This window comes from Zingiber officinale, chromosome 1B (genome assembly GCF_018446385.1).
Source record: "Zingiber officinale cultivar Zhangliang chromosome 1B, Zo_v1.1, whole genome shotgun sequence".
NCBI lineage: Eukaryota > Viridiplantae > Streptophyta > Magnoliopsida > Zingiberales > Zingiberaceae > Zingiber > Zingiber officinale.
In genome coordinates this window covers 87,908,673-87,922,719 of record NC_055986.1, presented here as the reverse complement: position 1 = coordinate 87,922,719, position 14,047 = coordinate 87,908,673, and the positions used below count along the sequence as shown (strand labels likewise).

Genomic DNA, 14,047 nt, shown 5'->3' with positions numbered 1-14,047 from the left:
AGTGCTGATTGTTTGCTTTGCTTGTTCAGTCAACTGCATCTGTTGCTCCTCAGCTCCGTCAGCCACCAAATCGTATTCTTATGACCAATGAAAGGAGTGATAACAATCCAGAAGAAGCAACTGCTTGTATTGCTTTATCTAAGAATGACTCTTATGCAACGTCTGCATCAGGTGGAAAAGTTTCTCTGTTAAATATGAGGACTTTTAAGGTGCATAGCCATGAATTGATTTTACTCTTGCTACCAAAAATGGAGAAACCAAACCGACTAAATCGAAACATATCTTTCAGGTTATAACCACTTTTATGCCAACCCCACCGGCAACCACGTCTTTAGCATTTCATCCTGAAGATAATAACATGATTGCTGCTGGAATGGAAGATTCTAGTATTTTGATCTATAATATTCGGATTGATGAGGTTCATAATCTCGTGCTTTCTATTTGTCAAACTATGTCGATTCTTGATGCCATCTATAGTTTGTATTTCTTTTGAAATTCAATAGGTAACTTCCTCTTTTGCATTACTTTGAAATCATTGTCTATAATGTCACTTTCTTTCAGATATTTTGAAGGTAAATGGATGTATTCAGGAACTCCAACTAAACAGTTCAGGTATTGGAGATGAGGTTGTTTAATTTTACTTGTTGCAAGTTCCGGTTGTTTGTTTCTTGAGGAAGAAAATGATTCTTGATTCTGGTAAAGTCTGAATGCTAAATATGTTATGTAGGGTGCAAGGGTTATTGCAGATATGCTGAAAGAAAATCAAACTTTACGTGTACTGGAACTTAACAATAATATGATTGAATATTCTGTATGACCTTATTCTTGGGCAATCTTTCATGTTTTTTTATGAAATTCCTAGATCTTTTACACTTTGTTTCTGGTGTCCTTACTCCTTACACCTTATTTCCATGTGAAATTTTATAGGGTTTTGCAAGTCTTGCTGGAGCACTAGTTGAGAATAAGGCAATTCGATCTATACATCTCAAGCTAATAAGACTTACACACACTTAGATTTTCTATCCATGCAGTTCTTTCTTGCAGATTTAATTTCTTCATCAGATCTGTTGGCTTTCCAGTATTTATTGATTGTACTACTTCTCAGCAATTATGTAAAACTATATTTCTTCTTGTTTAGGAAAAATAACACTTCTAGATATTGGCAACAATGAGATTGGTCCCAAAGGCGCCTTTAGCATCGCTGAGTTTGTTAAGAAAACTAAGTCCTTGCTACGACTGAATCTTTACATGAATGACATTGGCGATGCGGTGTGGTTATTGACTATTTTTGCTTTATGCTCTGTTGCTTCACTTCTGAAACATAAATTATCATCTAAGGTGCATATATATATCTCATTGGAAATCATATAAATGAATTGATGTTACTCATCTTTATTGCTGCTGAGGAATTTATTTACTTTCCATGTACTCTTAGTGATAAAAGTGAATTTATTATTTGCAAACTAAAAGTGAATTTATTTACTTTTCATGTACTCTTAGTGGTAAACAGTTATGCCATTTGGGCCAACTACTAATGAATTAAATTTGAAAGATTAAATTGTTGTTTATCTAGTTAGATTAAAATTTTTGGTTTGGATTATATTAAGTTCCCAGGAATGATAGATCTATCACTATATGATTTGGTTGAGATAAATGATGAATGTTTTTCTTTTTAAGCATTCCAATTAGTCATCTTGTTACCTGGTGCTCTTACTACTTTTTCAACTATGATTTTTAGTCTTGGTTTACTAATATATTATTTATGTGTTTTTACAGTTTACAAATCTCAAGTACTCCAGAGTTGAAATTGATGAAGTGCGGTTCGAGTGGGCTGAATGCATGCTAGATTACATTTGAAGTGTGGTTCTACCTTGATGTGTTATTAAAAGAATGTTCTGCCTTGATTTTGATATCTATTAGCTAGCTTTTGATGTAAAAAGAATGTTTGGGTATTTTATGGATATTGTTGTAAGAAGATTATTTATATAATTTGTGAATATTTGTGTATTTTATGGATATTGTTGAATTAAGAATATTTGTATAATTTGTGAATATTTGTGTATTTTTTTTATTATTGTCGATTTTTCATTATTTCGGAAATCAAATTTGTGCTGTTAAAAAATATACATATTACATCGGTTTTCCACCGCTGCAAAACCGGTGTTATTAACTAATATTACATCGGTCATTTACCGCTGCCAAAACTGGTGTTATTAACATACAATATTACATCGGTTTTATACCGTTGATGAAACGGTGTCATTAAGTGATACTACACCGGTTAATAACCGATTTGAAGACCGATGTCGTTAAGTGATACTACACCGGTTTTAACCCGATGTATAAAATGGCAGACTTTTAACATCGGCTTCATAGACATCGGTCGAAAATGAAATAGACACCGGTGGAAAACTGATGTCTATGAAGGTTTTTGTTGTAGTGCAAGTATAATTTTTATATTTTTTTATGAGGAAATTCTTAATTCTCATTAAAATAATGTCATATATCAAGTTTTTCAACCAAACTGGTTAATTCCCATTCTCCCAAACAAGTGGAGAAGGGGAAGAAGAAATAAAATATGTTATATGATGGGAAACAAACTTAGTAGTATGTTTAATATGTACGAGAGCAATAGCGTGTGTTTTATCCAAAAGCTTACAAATTTGCAAAATTTAAGCTTCCGTATAATGTAAATTCTCATCACCATCCATGATTTCCTGCACATATGTGAACGAGACAAAAAACGCCAAAAGTCTTCTTAATCCCCGAGCATTAGCGAATGCTAGTTGTTTGTGAATTCCATTGAGTTTAACTTCTATAAAAAAGTGTGGGGTGCTTGTGTGCACCTCCCAAATCCGTATATATACCTTCCACGATGATCTCGTATCACTCCACCAATAAATCCATAATGGTTAAATTTCTCATAGACACAAGTGTAAACTTCTAGTTTTAATGTTCCCGATAACGGATCCGTTAGTTCTATGGCTCTTCTATAGCTTGATTCGGTTGGTTTGTTGGGATGTATACTATAAGCCTAGTTTTTGTATGAACATCTATTTTGAAATATTTTAAAATGAGAATCACTTTGATTAAATGTCTATATTTTATATTTTTATATATGTCAATGCAATTGTCCATTTAATTTATATTGTAGATAACATGGTGTGTGGTGTCACACAGAAAATCATGTTATCATTACTTTGTATTTGAGCTTGATTTTGTAATAAGTTGTCCAAATTATGGTTTTGAGCCTTAAGGCCATTTTTATCAATTTTTGGATTTTATTGTTGCGTAAGTTGTGTCGGCATGCATTCTATCGACTTTGTTTATTTTCCTGTGTGGTTTGAGCGTATACCTGACATCTAAGTTGTGTATTATTTTTTGAATTTTGCTATATTTTGGTTCCAACCGTGTGGGCAACATTTACAACTGTGTAGTTGTGATTGTTTATATCTGTGTGGGCTATTGTCATCATACTTGTACAGTCGTATGACTATATATATATGATCCATATATTGTCATAAGGGGGGAGATGTTATTTGTTTGTCAGGCAAGGACTCCTTTGGGGCGTGACACTATCCCAATAGCAACTCTTTCCTGGTCTCTCGATTTGGAAGTAATAGATTGCTATTAGTCAACCAACATTTACTAGACGAATAGCCCAATTGACTACTCCTCAAATAGAATCAAATAAAAAAAATCAATTTTTTTTACCTAAGTTGAATGCTCAATTTTTAAATCCATCTAAACCACAACTTTATAATTTCAAAGGTTGTGGATTACGAAGCAACAATAGAGTAAAATTTTTTATGTTAGCATTTGCTTTGCATTTTTAATATTTTCATTGCACTAAACTCTTTTGTGTCACCATGAAAAATATTCACAAAAGAAAATGTTTTATGTTTTAGGCTAAGGACTATTTACCTCACATCTAACTCCTTAATTCAACTATGATCGATTCTATTCCTATCTAAAGCAATTATTTGTTACAATATTTATTTTTTTAAATTACATTTATTATTTATTCTAATAATAATTTTTTTATGTTTTTAGTATTTAAAATTTTAAATAATTTAGAATAAAAAAAAATCACCAAATGATAATGACTTTTGATGTGCTTTGATAGCTCGGATCTTCCCAAAACTTTTTGTAAGTTATAACTAAAGGATTTAATTAAAGGTGTGATTAATGCAAAATGGTAAAAATTTATAAATTACAATATTTAAATGAAAAATATTACAATTAAGGTATAATAAATTTTATATAAATTTGTATATTATTTTATAGTGTTAATATATTATATATATATATACTTTTCTTATTAAATCATTTAATGAAAAAGAGATTCAATATTGAGTTCACCACTCCATCACAACTTCTTTAAATGTTCATTTAGAACATCACTTTAATTTATTCAAAGGCATGACATATATATAAAGTTTATGGACCTAGTCACAAATGCACCTCCAGACCACATTCTGCAAGAGCCTCCTAGTTCCACTGGCAGTCGGTGGCACCGTGATCAGTCGTGCTCTGCATGGTGTGCAACCATTACACTTGCCATTGCAGTTCGGCGGCGTCGAACCTTGTTCAATCTGCCACAACTCTTCGGTTGTGATCACCTTGTTGTCTTGCACATTAGAGATTCCTTCGCTTGCAAGCTCCGTATCTATTCCTCTAGCTAAGAATATATAGATTAAACAAGCAATATAAATCTTAGGATCATATATATGTATTGTAAATCAAATTGTCATGAATCAAGAAAACCTTGTCGAGATTATACCACTAATGATGCAAAAGAAAACAAGGAAAGAGAGAGCCAACGTTCCTTTTAGTTCCATTGTAAACTATTATACTTGTTATTGTGTGTAAAATTAAGTGTCAATTTTCTCATATTTATAATGTCAATTCTAAACTTCCTTTATATTAAATTTAGAAATTATTATTGAAAGAGATAAATAATTTATTCTTACTTATATGAAGTATTTAGAAAAATATTAAAAAAAAAAACCTTATCATCTTATTGAATAACTATTGTGGCAACAAATTAATAGTTATTAAAAAAAATAGATAATTGCAAACATGGAAACAAATATCAAAGAAAAAGTTGAATAATGAAATTAAAATATTCAAAATTAGTATACCAGTAATAAATAAAAATAAATAAAAAAATATTTATGATTGAGGCATCTATCTCTAAATATATAATTAGAGATTTAATTCTTATTATTTTGAAATTAATATTTTCTATTTTGAAATAAAAGGAATATTTTTAATTCCTACAAAGTTTAAAATATACATTTTCTAGAATATTTATTTCTATATTAAATGTTGATTAGAGTTAAAAGGAGTCCATAATTATTTATCTTTTAATTAATACAAATTTTAATTTGACTTTTGTAGATGAGAATTTTTCCATATGTGAAGTTATTTCTTTATTTGCTCCAATTCAACATTGCGACATTCTACATCGGGCTACTACTCCAATTCGACGACTCGACTCTCAGCTAAATCGGCCATATACAAGGCAATTCAGCCATCCCAAACAATTCATCCTTCTCTACTAAGTAGCTTGAGATTATCAGTTCAAGTCGTCTCAACTTTAATTTTCCCTAATTCTCTGACAAAGCTCAAAGGGAATCAAGTAAAAAATGTATTCACTTTGTTTTTTCCCCAAAGTTTGATGCTCAATTTATAAATTCTTCTGAATCACAACTTTATAATTTGCGAGATCATGAATAGGAAGCAAGGGTCAAGTATAATTTTTATATTTTTTATGAGGAAATTCTTAATTCTCATTAAAATAATGTCAGATATCATGTTTTTCAACCAAACTGGTTAATTCCCATTCTCCCAAACAAGTGGAGAAGGGGAAGAAGAAATAAAATATGTCATATGATGGGAAACAAACTTAGTAGTGAGCTACCAACTTTCCAATCTGCGAGTCTTGCTTGGAAGGAAAAATGACCGAGAAGTCTTTTTAAGTCTAAGGGGTATAGAGTCAAAGACGTGTTGGAATTGGTTCATTCTGATTTGTGAGGACCTATGACTATCTAGGCAAGAGGTGGTTTCGAATATTTCGTCTCTTTTATAGACGACTATTCGAGATACGGGTACATTTATTTGATGCGCTACAAGTTTAAGTACTTTGATAAGTTCAAAGAGTATAGGGATGATGTGGAGAAACGTCAAGGTAAAAGTATCAAGACACTGCGGTGAGATCGTAGTGACGAGTACCTCTTAGGAGAGTTTAGGAGACACTTATCAGAAGTCGGGATTAAATCCCAACTGACTGCACCTGGAACACCCCAACAGAATGGTGTGGCAGAAAGAAGGTATAAGACTCTTATGGAAATAATTAGATCGATGATGAGTTATTATGAATTACCAAATTCGTTTTGAGGATATACTCTGGAAACGGAAGAGAACATAGTACCTTCTAAATTATAACCCTCTACTCCCATAGAATTGTAGAATGGGCGTAAGCCTAGTCTAAAGCATATTCGGATTTGGGGTAGTCTAGCACATGTGCTGAAGGGAGACACTGATAAGTTGAAATTAAAAACAAGAGTTCACTTGTTTATGGTTATCCTAGAGAAACGAAAGGAGGTTTATAGTCCTAAAATCAGAAGGTCATTGTTGGCACCAATGCTCAATTTTTAGAAGTGGACTATGTAATGAACCACATGCCCATAAGTAAATTTGTTCTTAAGGAAATAATAAAGGACACGTCTAATCTAGTACCAACAGTACAACATGAGACACCACAAGAAACTGCAACACGTGTCACAAATAATGCACAATTGCAGACAGTGTCTCATCGTAGTGGAAGGGTTGTTAGGCAACCTGAAAGATTCATGTTTTGGGAGAGTCTTTGGACTTGATCCCTGGTGAACATGAACCTGATCCCCGGACATATGATGAAGCGCTACAAGATAAAGATGCAGCATCTTGGCAAAGAGCAATGAATACTGAAATAGAATCTATGTATTCTAATAAAGTCTGGGAGCTTGTAGAACCACCAAATGGTGTAAAGTCATTGGGTGTAAAAGGTCTACAATAGGAAAAGTGGGATAGACCGGAAGGTGCAAACTTTCAAGCAAGGCTTGTTGAAAAAGAAAACTTTTTCATCGGTAGTCATGCTTAAGTCTATCCGGATTCTTTTATCAATTACTGCTCATATGGATTATGAGATTTGGCAAATGGATGTTAAGACAGCTTTCCTTAATGGAAGTCTTGAAGAAAGCATCCATATGAAGCAACCAGAGGGGTTCATTGTGAAGGACAAAGAGCATCTAGTATGTAAGCTTAATCGGTCTAATGGACTGAAGCAAAGCTTCAAGGTCTTGGAACATCCGGTTTAATGAAGTAATCCAGACCTATGGATTTATTCAGTGTCCGGATGAGTCTTGTGTATACAAGAAGTGTGATGGAAACGTGGTGGTATTTCTTGTACTATACGTAGATGACATATTTGGTAGTTGGAAATAATATCAAAGTGTTGTCGGAAGTAAGGGTATGGTTGTCCAAACAATTCGATATGAAGGACTTGGGAGAATGCACATATTCTTGGGATCAAAGTAATGAGGGATCGCAAGGAAAGAATATTATGATTATCCCAAGCTTCATATATCGATATGATCCTAGCTCGTTTTAGCATGCAAGACTCCAAGAAAGGTTTTCTACCTTTTTAGATATGGAGTAGCTTTATCTAAAGAAATATCTCCGAAGACATCAAAGAAGATAGAGGACATGAAGGCAGTTCCTTATGCTTCGGCTGTCGGAAGCCTAATGTATGCAATGCTGTGTATGAGACCGGATATCTGTTTTACCTTAGGCATGGTTAGCAGATATCAAAGTAACCCTGGACAAGGACATTGGACTACTGTAATGCATATATTGAAGTACCCAAGACGGACCAAAGATTATATGCTAGCTTACAAAGCAGATGATTTGCTCCCTGTGAGTTACACAAATTTGGACTTCCAATCTTATAGGAAAAATGTAACAACCACCCTTCTTACTACTACTCTCTAAGGGCGGCCGTTACCTGACTACTACTCTATTTACTAGTGCCACTGACGCTATTGTTAGAGTCAGTTAGATTTTATCCCGGTTCAGAGGAATTCCCACCGAAAAATTTCGACAGAGTCTCCCCTGTACCGGTGACCAAATCTATAATACACAAGATATATACACAGCCACATGCGGCTGGATCACATTTATTCACAACCACGCAGTAATAAATTCATATTTTAACCAAAAGACTAGTCTAATAATAAGAACTAAACACAATCTCCCAGAATGGAACATAATAAGCTACAATGCAATCAAACTCAATCATAAACTCATAAACTTCATAACGGAAGTTAAAGAAAGGAACTAGAGTATAAATTCCAATTAACTAAGTCCTGCAGGCTTGCTATCAGCCTCTGGATCTCTCCATAGTCCAGTCACCACACACATCCATCATCACCACCACCCCGTCGCCTCTCTTTATATCTTAGCTTTTCCTTTATCTGCGGTAGGAGGAAAAAAAAGAAAAGATCTATAAGCGAAAACGCTTAGTAAGTACTAATCTATCTCACAAAACTCGAAATGCATAAATGTAATGCAATAATACTGAAACTGAAATGCTAAAGCAAATCTGCATGTGCTCATGGTATACAGAAAATGAAACTGAATACTAAACATGCTCACTATCTAACAGGATAATAAGAAATGAACACTGTAAGCTTAGAATTAAAGAAACTAACTTTTTATTTATTCTAAGCATAAAACTTATTATATTTTCTTATATCCTTGTAATAGAAATTAATCTTTTAATTTCTATCTTTTACTTTCTTCTTCTTTCTTTCTTTCTTTTGGTTTTCTTTTCTTTGGGCCCAGGCTTAGTACCATCTCATGCGCGTTCCCTAATAGGTTGGGGTTGCGAGCCACCAATCCTAAAAGAGCATACCTCGGTCTACCAGGGCCAAGACCTCGGAAATGGTCACCTGGATTTGTTTAACGACAAGTTCTTGGATGTCGGGTACTAGCCTCTTACTTTAATTTACTTGTTATCTCTTTTTAATTAGACCTTGGTCTTTTTCTTTACTCATACTTCTCATAATCCTTTATTAGAGCTTATTAGAATCCTTTAGATATATATCTAACAAATATAGGATTACAACTAACCAAGCATGCTATATAAAAATAACACGAAGGAAAACAAATCTGAACTCCCTAAGCCTGTTATAAAATAGAGCAAAGGAAAGCAAATCTGGACTTTCTAAACATGCTGTAAAATAGGGCAAAAATGCTACTTTAGGGATTCTAATCATGTTATAAAACATAGACAAAGAATACTACTTTAGGGCTTCTTAAGCATGCTATAAAATAGACAAAGGATGCTACCTTTAGTGATTCTGATCATGCTGTAAAAACAAACAGACATAGAATGCTACTCAACTTCTTAAACATGCTGTAAAAACAAATCTCTAATCAACTTTAACTATGTACAACATGACCTTAAAGCAAGGAAATTCATGTACAACATACAACTCAAAGAATTCAACAGCAAGCCAAGACAATGCATCCTTAAGTGAACTCATGGCAGCAACATGGGATAACTATAATGATCTGTTCGGTATGATCCTAAACAGGGCAGCAAGGAATCAACCGAAACTCCACTGTGCACGGCCAAAATCCCTAGAAATAATTAAGGATAGAATGCATACAATTCTACTTGGCACTAGAACCATACTACATGCTCAACTAACCTAAACGAAACCTTGCCTTCCCTGTGAAGCTCACAGCAGAACACCCAAAAGCCAAAATCCTTATAGCATGTTTCGGATTCAAGAAACTCAGGAAAACAAGGAAACGAAAACCGAAAGATCAGAGCAACTCCTACCGCAGGTGAGTAGTACTTACCGCCGATTCTTGGACTTACAACCGAAGAGAGGAAGAGATTCTAGGGTTTCGGCCGAAGCTTCTCCTTTGTGCTTCCGAGCTCCTTCCATCGGGATGACCACGCACGATGAAGCTTGGAGATTGGCCGGAAGAGTCCTTTCGCCGGCACCGGAGAGGAACCCTAGCGTCGTCGCCTCGGTGTGTTTTCCGCCCGAGCCGCCGCTGTCGCGCGAGAGAGGTGAGGAGAGAAAGGATTTCGGGAGAAAAAGATCCTTTTCCGAAAAAATCACTTAAGTTTTTCCCTCTTATTATCTCTAGGGTTTCCATATAACTTTACTTTAAATATTTTTCTCTCCATACCTAGTTAACAAAACCGTGTAGCTCAGCCGGTTGGGCCGGTTTTGCTTGGGTCAGTCCGACCCGAGGTCGTGGGTTCGAACCTCGTCTTCAACAATTTTTGTCAAAATTTCTTTCTTTTTGTAAACATACTAAATGACCTCCAAAAATTGCATAAAAATACTCTAAAAATTTCTAAAAATCTCTAGAATATTTTATAAGCATTTCCAAATATTTTTATGGACATTTGGAACTCAAAATAGGGAAAATTGGGTTGTTACAGAAAATAGTAAGTCAGCCTCAGGGATTTGTGTTTTTTTAGGAGGTGAAGTCATAACAATGGAGAAGTGTTAAGCATAGGTGCTTTTTCGGACTCCACTATGGAAGCTAAGTATATGACAGCCTCTGAGGCAGCCATAGAAGCTGAATGGCTCAGTAACTTCATGATGGACTTAGATGTGATTCCTGATTTGCCTAAAATTATTTGGTGCAGTAGCAAACTCAAAGAAACCACGATCCCATAAGGCAAGTAAACACAATAGAGCGCAAGTACCACCCAATACGAGACATCGTATAACGAGGAAAAGTTGTTGCCGCCTAGATTACACCAGATGATAACCTGAGAGATCTTTTCACTAAGGTCCTTAAGGCAAGAGCTTTTGATGGGCATGTTGAAGGGATCAGAATCAGATGTATGGCAGAATATATGGTAGCATAGTCTTTTAGTATAAGTGGGAGATTGTTGGAATGTATACTGAAAGCCTAGCTTTTTGTATAAACATTTACTTAGAAATAAGAATCATATTGGTCAAATATCTACATTTATAAGTTAAGTATAGTTATTCGATTAATTTATATTGTAGATAACATAGTGTGTGGTGTCACACACAGAAGATCATGTTATCAATTCCTTATAAATTATAAACAGTAGCTCACGACTGAGATGGAAAGGAACAAACCATTGGAATAGTCGTATTGTAATTAGGTATTAGTTTATCTTGACTGATAAATTACACTAGTACACTCTGAGTGTATTGAGTAGGACCATTTAAGGTACGTTCTTTTTATACTGACTTAATAAAAGAACAAGACCTTAGTTATTATGGAGGTGTGTGCTCTTAATCCTAATATAATAACAAGCACATATATTTAGTATTTATTTCTTTGACTTATCAAAGGGTGAGATTTAGCTCGATAAATCAATAGGCCCGATAAGTTGGAAAATGATATTACATATAGTGTGTGTTGTTGATTATAGAAGGAAACTGTGTCCTAGTAATCTAGGTTGATAATGTCCCCAAGAGGAGCTCATAAGGATTGTCATGTTAAACCCTGCAGGTGGACTTAGTCCGACACGATAATAAGGTTGAGTGGCACTACTCTTGGACTAAGATATTAATTAAAGTGAGTTGTCAGTAACCCAATTAATTAGTGGGCATCCGACATCTTAAACACAAGGAGATTAACACACTCATGATAAGAAAGGAGCCCAAAATGTAAATTGGAATTGGTGCGGTAGCTCAATAATAATTCTTTAGTGGAATAAATTATTATTGATGAAATTAAGTTGGGTGTTCGGGGCGAACATGGGAAGCTTAATTTCATCGAGAGACCAAAATCAATTCCTCCTCTCGATCCCTATCATAGCCTCTTATTAATAAAGTACTATACCCACCTATACTCATCCTAAGGTGGTCGGCCAAGCAAATAGGATGAGCCAAGTTGTGTGGTCGTGGCCGGCCACATTAAATTAAAAAGGATTTTATTTTTTAAATATTTCTTATGTGGATACCATGGTTTTAAAAGAGAGATTAAAATTTAAATCTTTCCTTTTATAGCTTTCTACAAAAGATTAAGTGAAAGGTTTGATATCTTTCTTTATTTATAGATTGAAAGGAAGATTTTAATTTTAGAGAAAATTTTCCTTTTATGAAATCATGTTCATGATTTGAAAAGAGAGTTTTAAAATTAAAATTTTCCTTTTATAGTTTCTACAAAATATTAAGAAAAGATTTGATACCTTTCCTTATTTGTAGATTGAAAGGAGATTTTAATTTTAGAGAAAACTTTCCTTTTTGTAAATCATCCACATATTTTAATAGAGAGATTTTAATTTATAAAAGTTTGCTTTTATAACCAACCATGAAGGAAATTTTAATAGAGAAATTTTTATTAAAATTTCCGGAAGCAAATTAGGAAGTTTTAATTCTTGTGTTATTAAAACTTTCCTTGCTTGGAGCTATGAGGTGGCCGGCCACTTTAATTTAAGAAAAGGAAATTATTTTTAATCAATTAAATTTTCCTTTCCATGGCAAAGAAAATAAGGAAGTTTTTATTAAAACTTTCCTTATTTTCCAAGACCAAGGATTATAAAAGAGAGGGAGGGGTGCCTTCATGAGATACAACTCTCTTCTATTTTTCCTCTCTCTTTTCCTCCTTGGTGGTGGCCGGCCCTAGCATCTTCTCCTCCTTTTCTTCCTCCTTTGTGGCCGAACCTCATCAATCTCTAGGAGCTTGTTTTGGTGGCCGGATCTAGCTTGGAGAAGAAGAAGAGAAAGGAGGATTTTGTTTCCTAGTTTTCCTTGGATCTTAGTTGGTGGCCGAGACTTGTTTTTCTTGAAGAAAGTTGCTTGGCCGAAACTTGGAAGAAGGAAGAAGAAGGGCTTGGGTGGTTCTCGTCTCAGTAGATCGTTGCCCATACAACGCCCGAGATAAGAAGAAGAATACGATAGAAGATCAAGAGGTTGTTTCTTACAAAGAAAGATATAACTAGTAATTCTTTTCCGCATCATACTAGTTTTTCTTTGTATGGATTTTAAAATACCAAACACAAGAGGCTAGAGATTCTAGATTTTCGGATTTGTAATTTGAAGTGGTGTTTCTTTTGTTTTATTTGTCGATCTTGTGATTCGATTGTTCTTTTTGGTTAAACCTAAAGTTATATAAGGAAATTAAATATTAAATTTCGTTAAGAGACTTTGTCGAGGCAGTGGTGGATGTTCCCATACCCAAGAAGGCAAAGTGCCTCGCTATGTTTGACCTGGGAGTTGATTTCCGAAATAAATATTTAATTAAATTTGTAACCTAGGTGGATTTGGATCTATAATGTTAAGTATCGTTTGTGATCCAAGTCTAAACCACTAAGAACAAATAAGTTAAATTTGGAATCAATAATGTTAAGTTCCATTTGCGATTCCGAATCTAATTTCTAAAGAACACAATAGGTTGTTAGGAAAAGGTTCGACACTTGTACAAAAATTTTTATACAGTGGAACCGGTACGATCTTCCTAGGACCAACCAATAGGTGGGTGCGTACAGAATCTTGGAACATAGCAGACGAAGGCATGAATTAGGGAGAGGATTGGTCAAAACATCAGCCAACTAGGATGAGATATGAGAGACATGAATTTTGTTACTCTGAGCCAGCTCACGAACAAAATGATAATCTAGAACAATGTGCTTCATGCTAGAATGAAACACATGATTGACATATAAGTAAGTGGCATCAATGTTGCCACAGTAGATAGAGATGGGAGAAGGCGCAAGGGCAACACCAAGTTCAAGAAGAAAGGATCAAACTTTTTGCAACTCCATATATGTAGAGGCGATGGCTTGATATTCAACCTTAGTAGATGAGCAAGCAATAAATCCCTACTTTTTGGAGTTCCACGAGATTGGATTGGGACCCAGGAAAATAATATAAGCACCTATAGAAGTGCGATCATCAACATCACCAACTCAATCTGCATCACAGTAGCCATGTAAGGAATAGGAGTGATGTTGTTGAGAAGAATATTGATATAGGTTATAATAGGT

The 14,047-nt window shown here is 34.4% G+C and overlaps 1 long non-coding RNA gene across 1 annotated transcript; it reads left to right on the top strand.

The window, feature by feature from the left end:
• Positions 1-349: 349 nt before the first annotated feature.
• Positions 350-1,225, top strand: LOC121977084. The gene is made up of 4 exons (XR_006110731.1): positions 350-418; positions 562-626; positions 728-811; positions 928-1,225. It is a non-coding gene; the product is annotated as an uncharacterized LOC121977084 (long non-coding RNA).
• Positions 1,226-14,047: the final 12,822 nt, after the last annotated feature.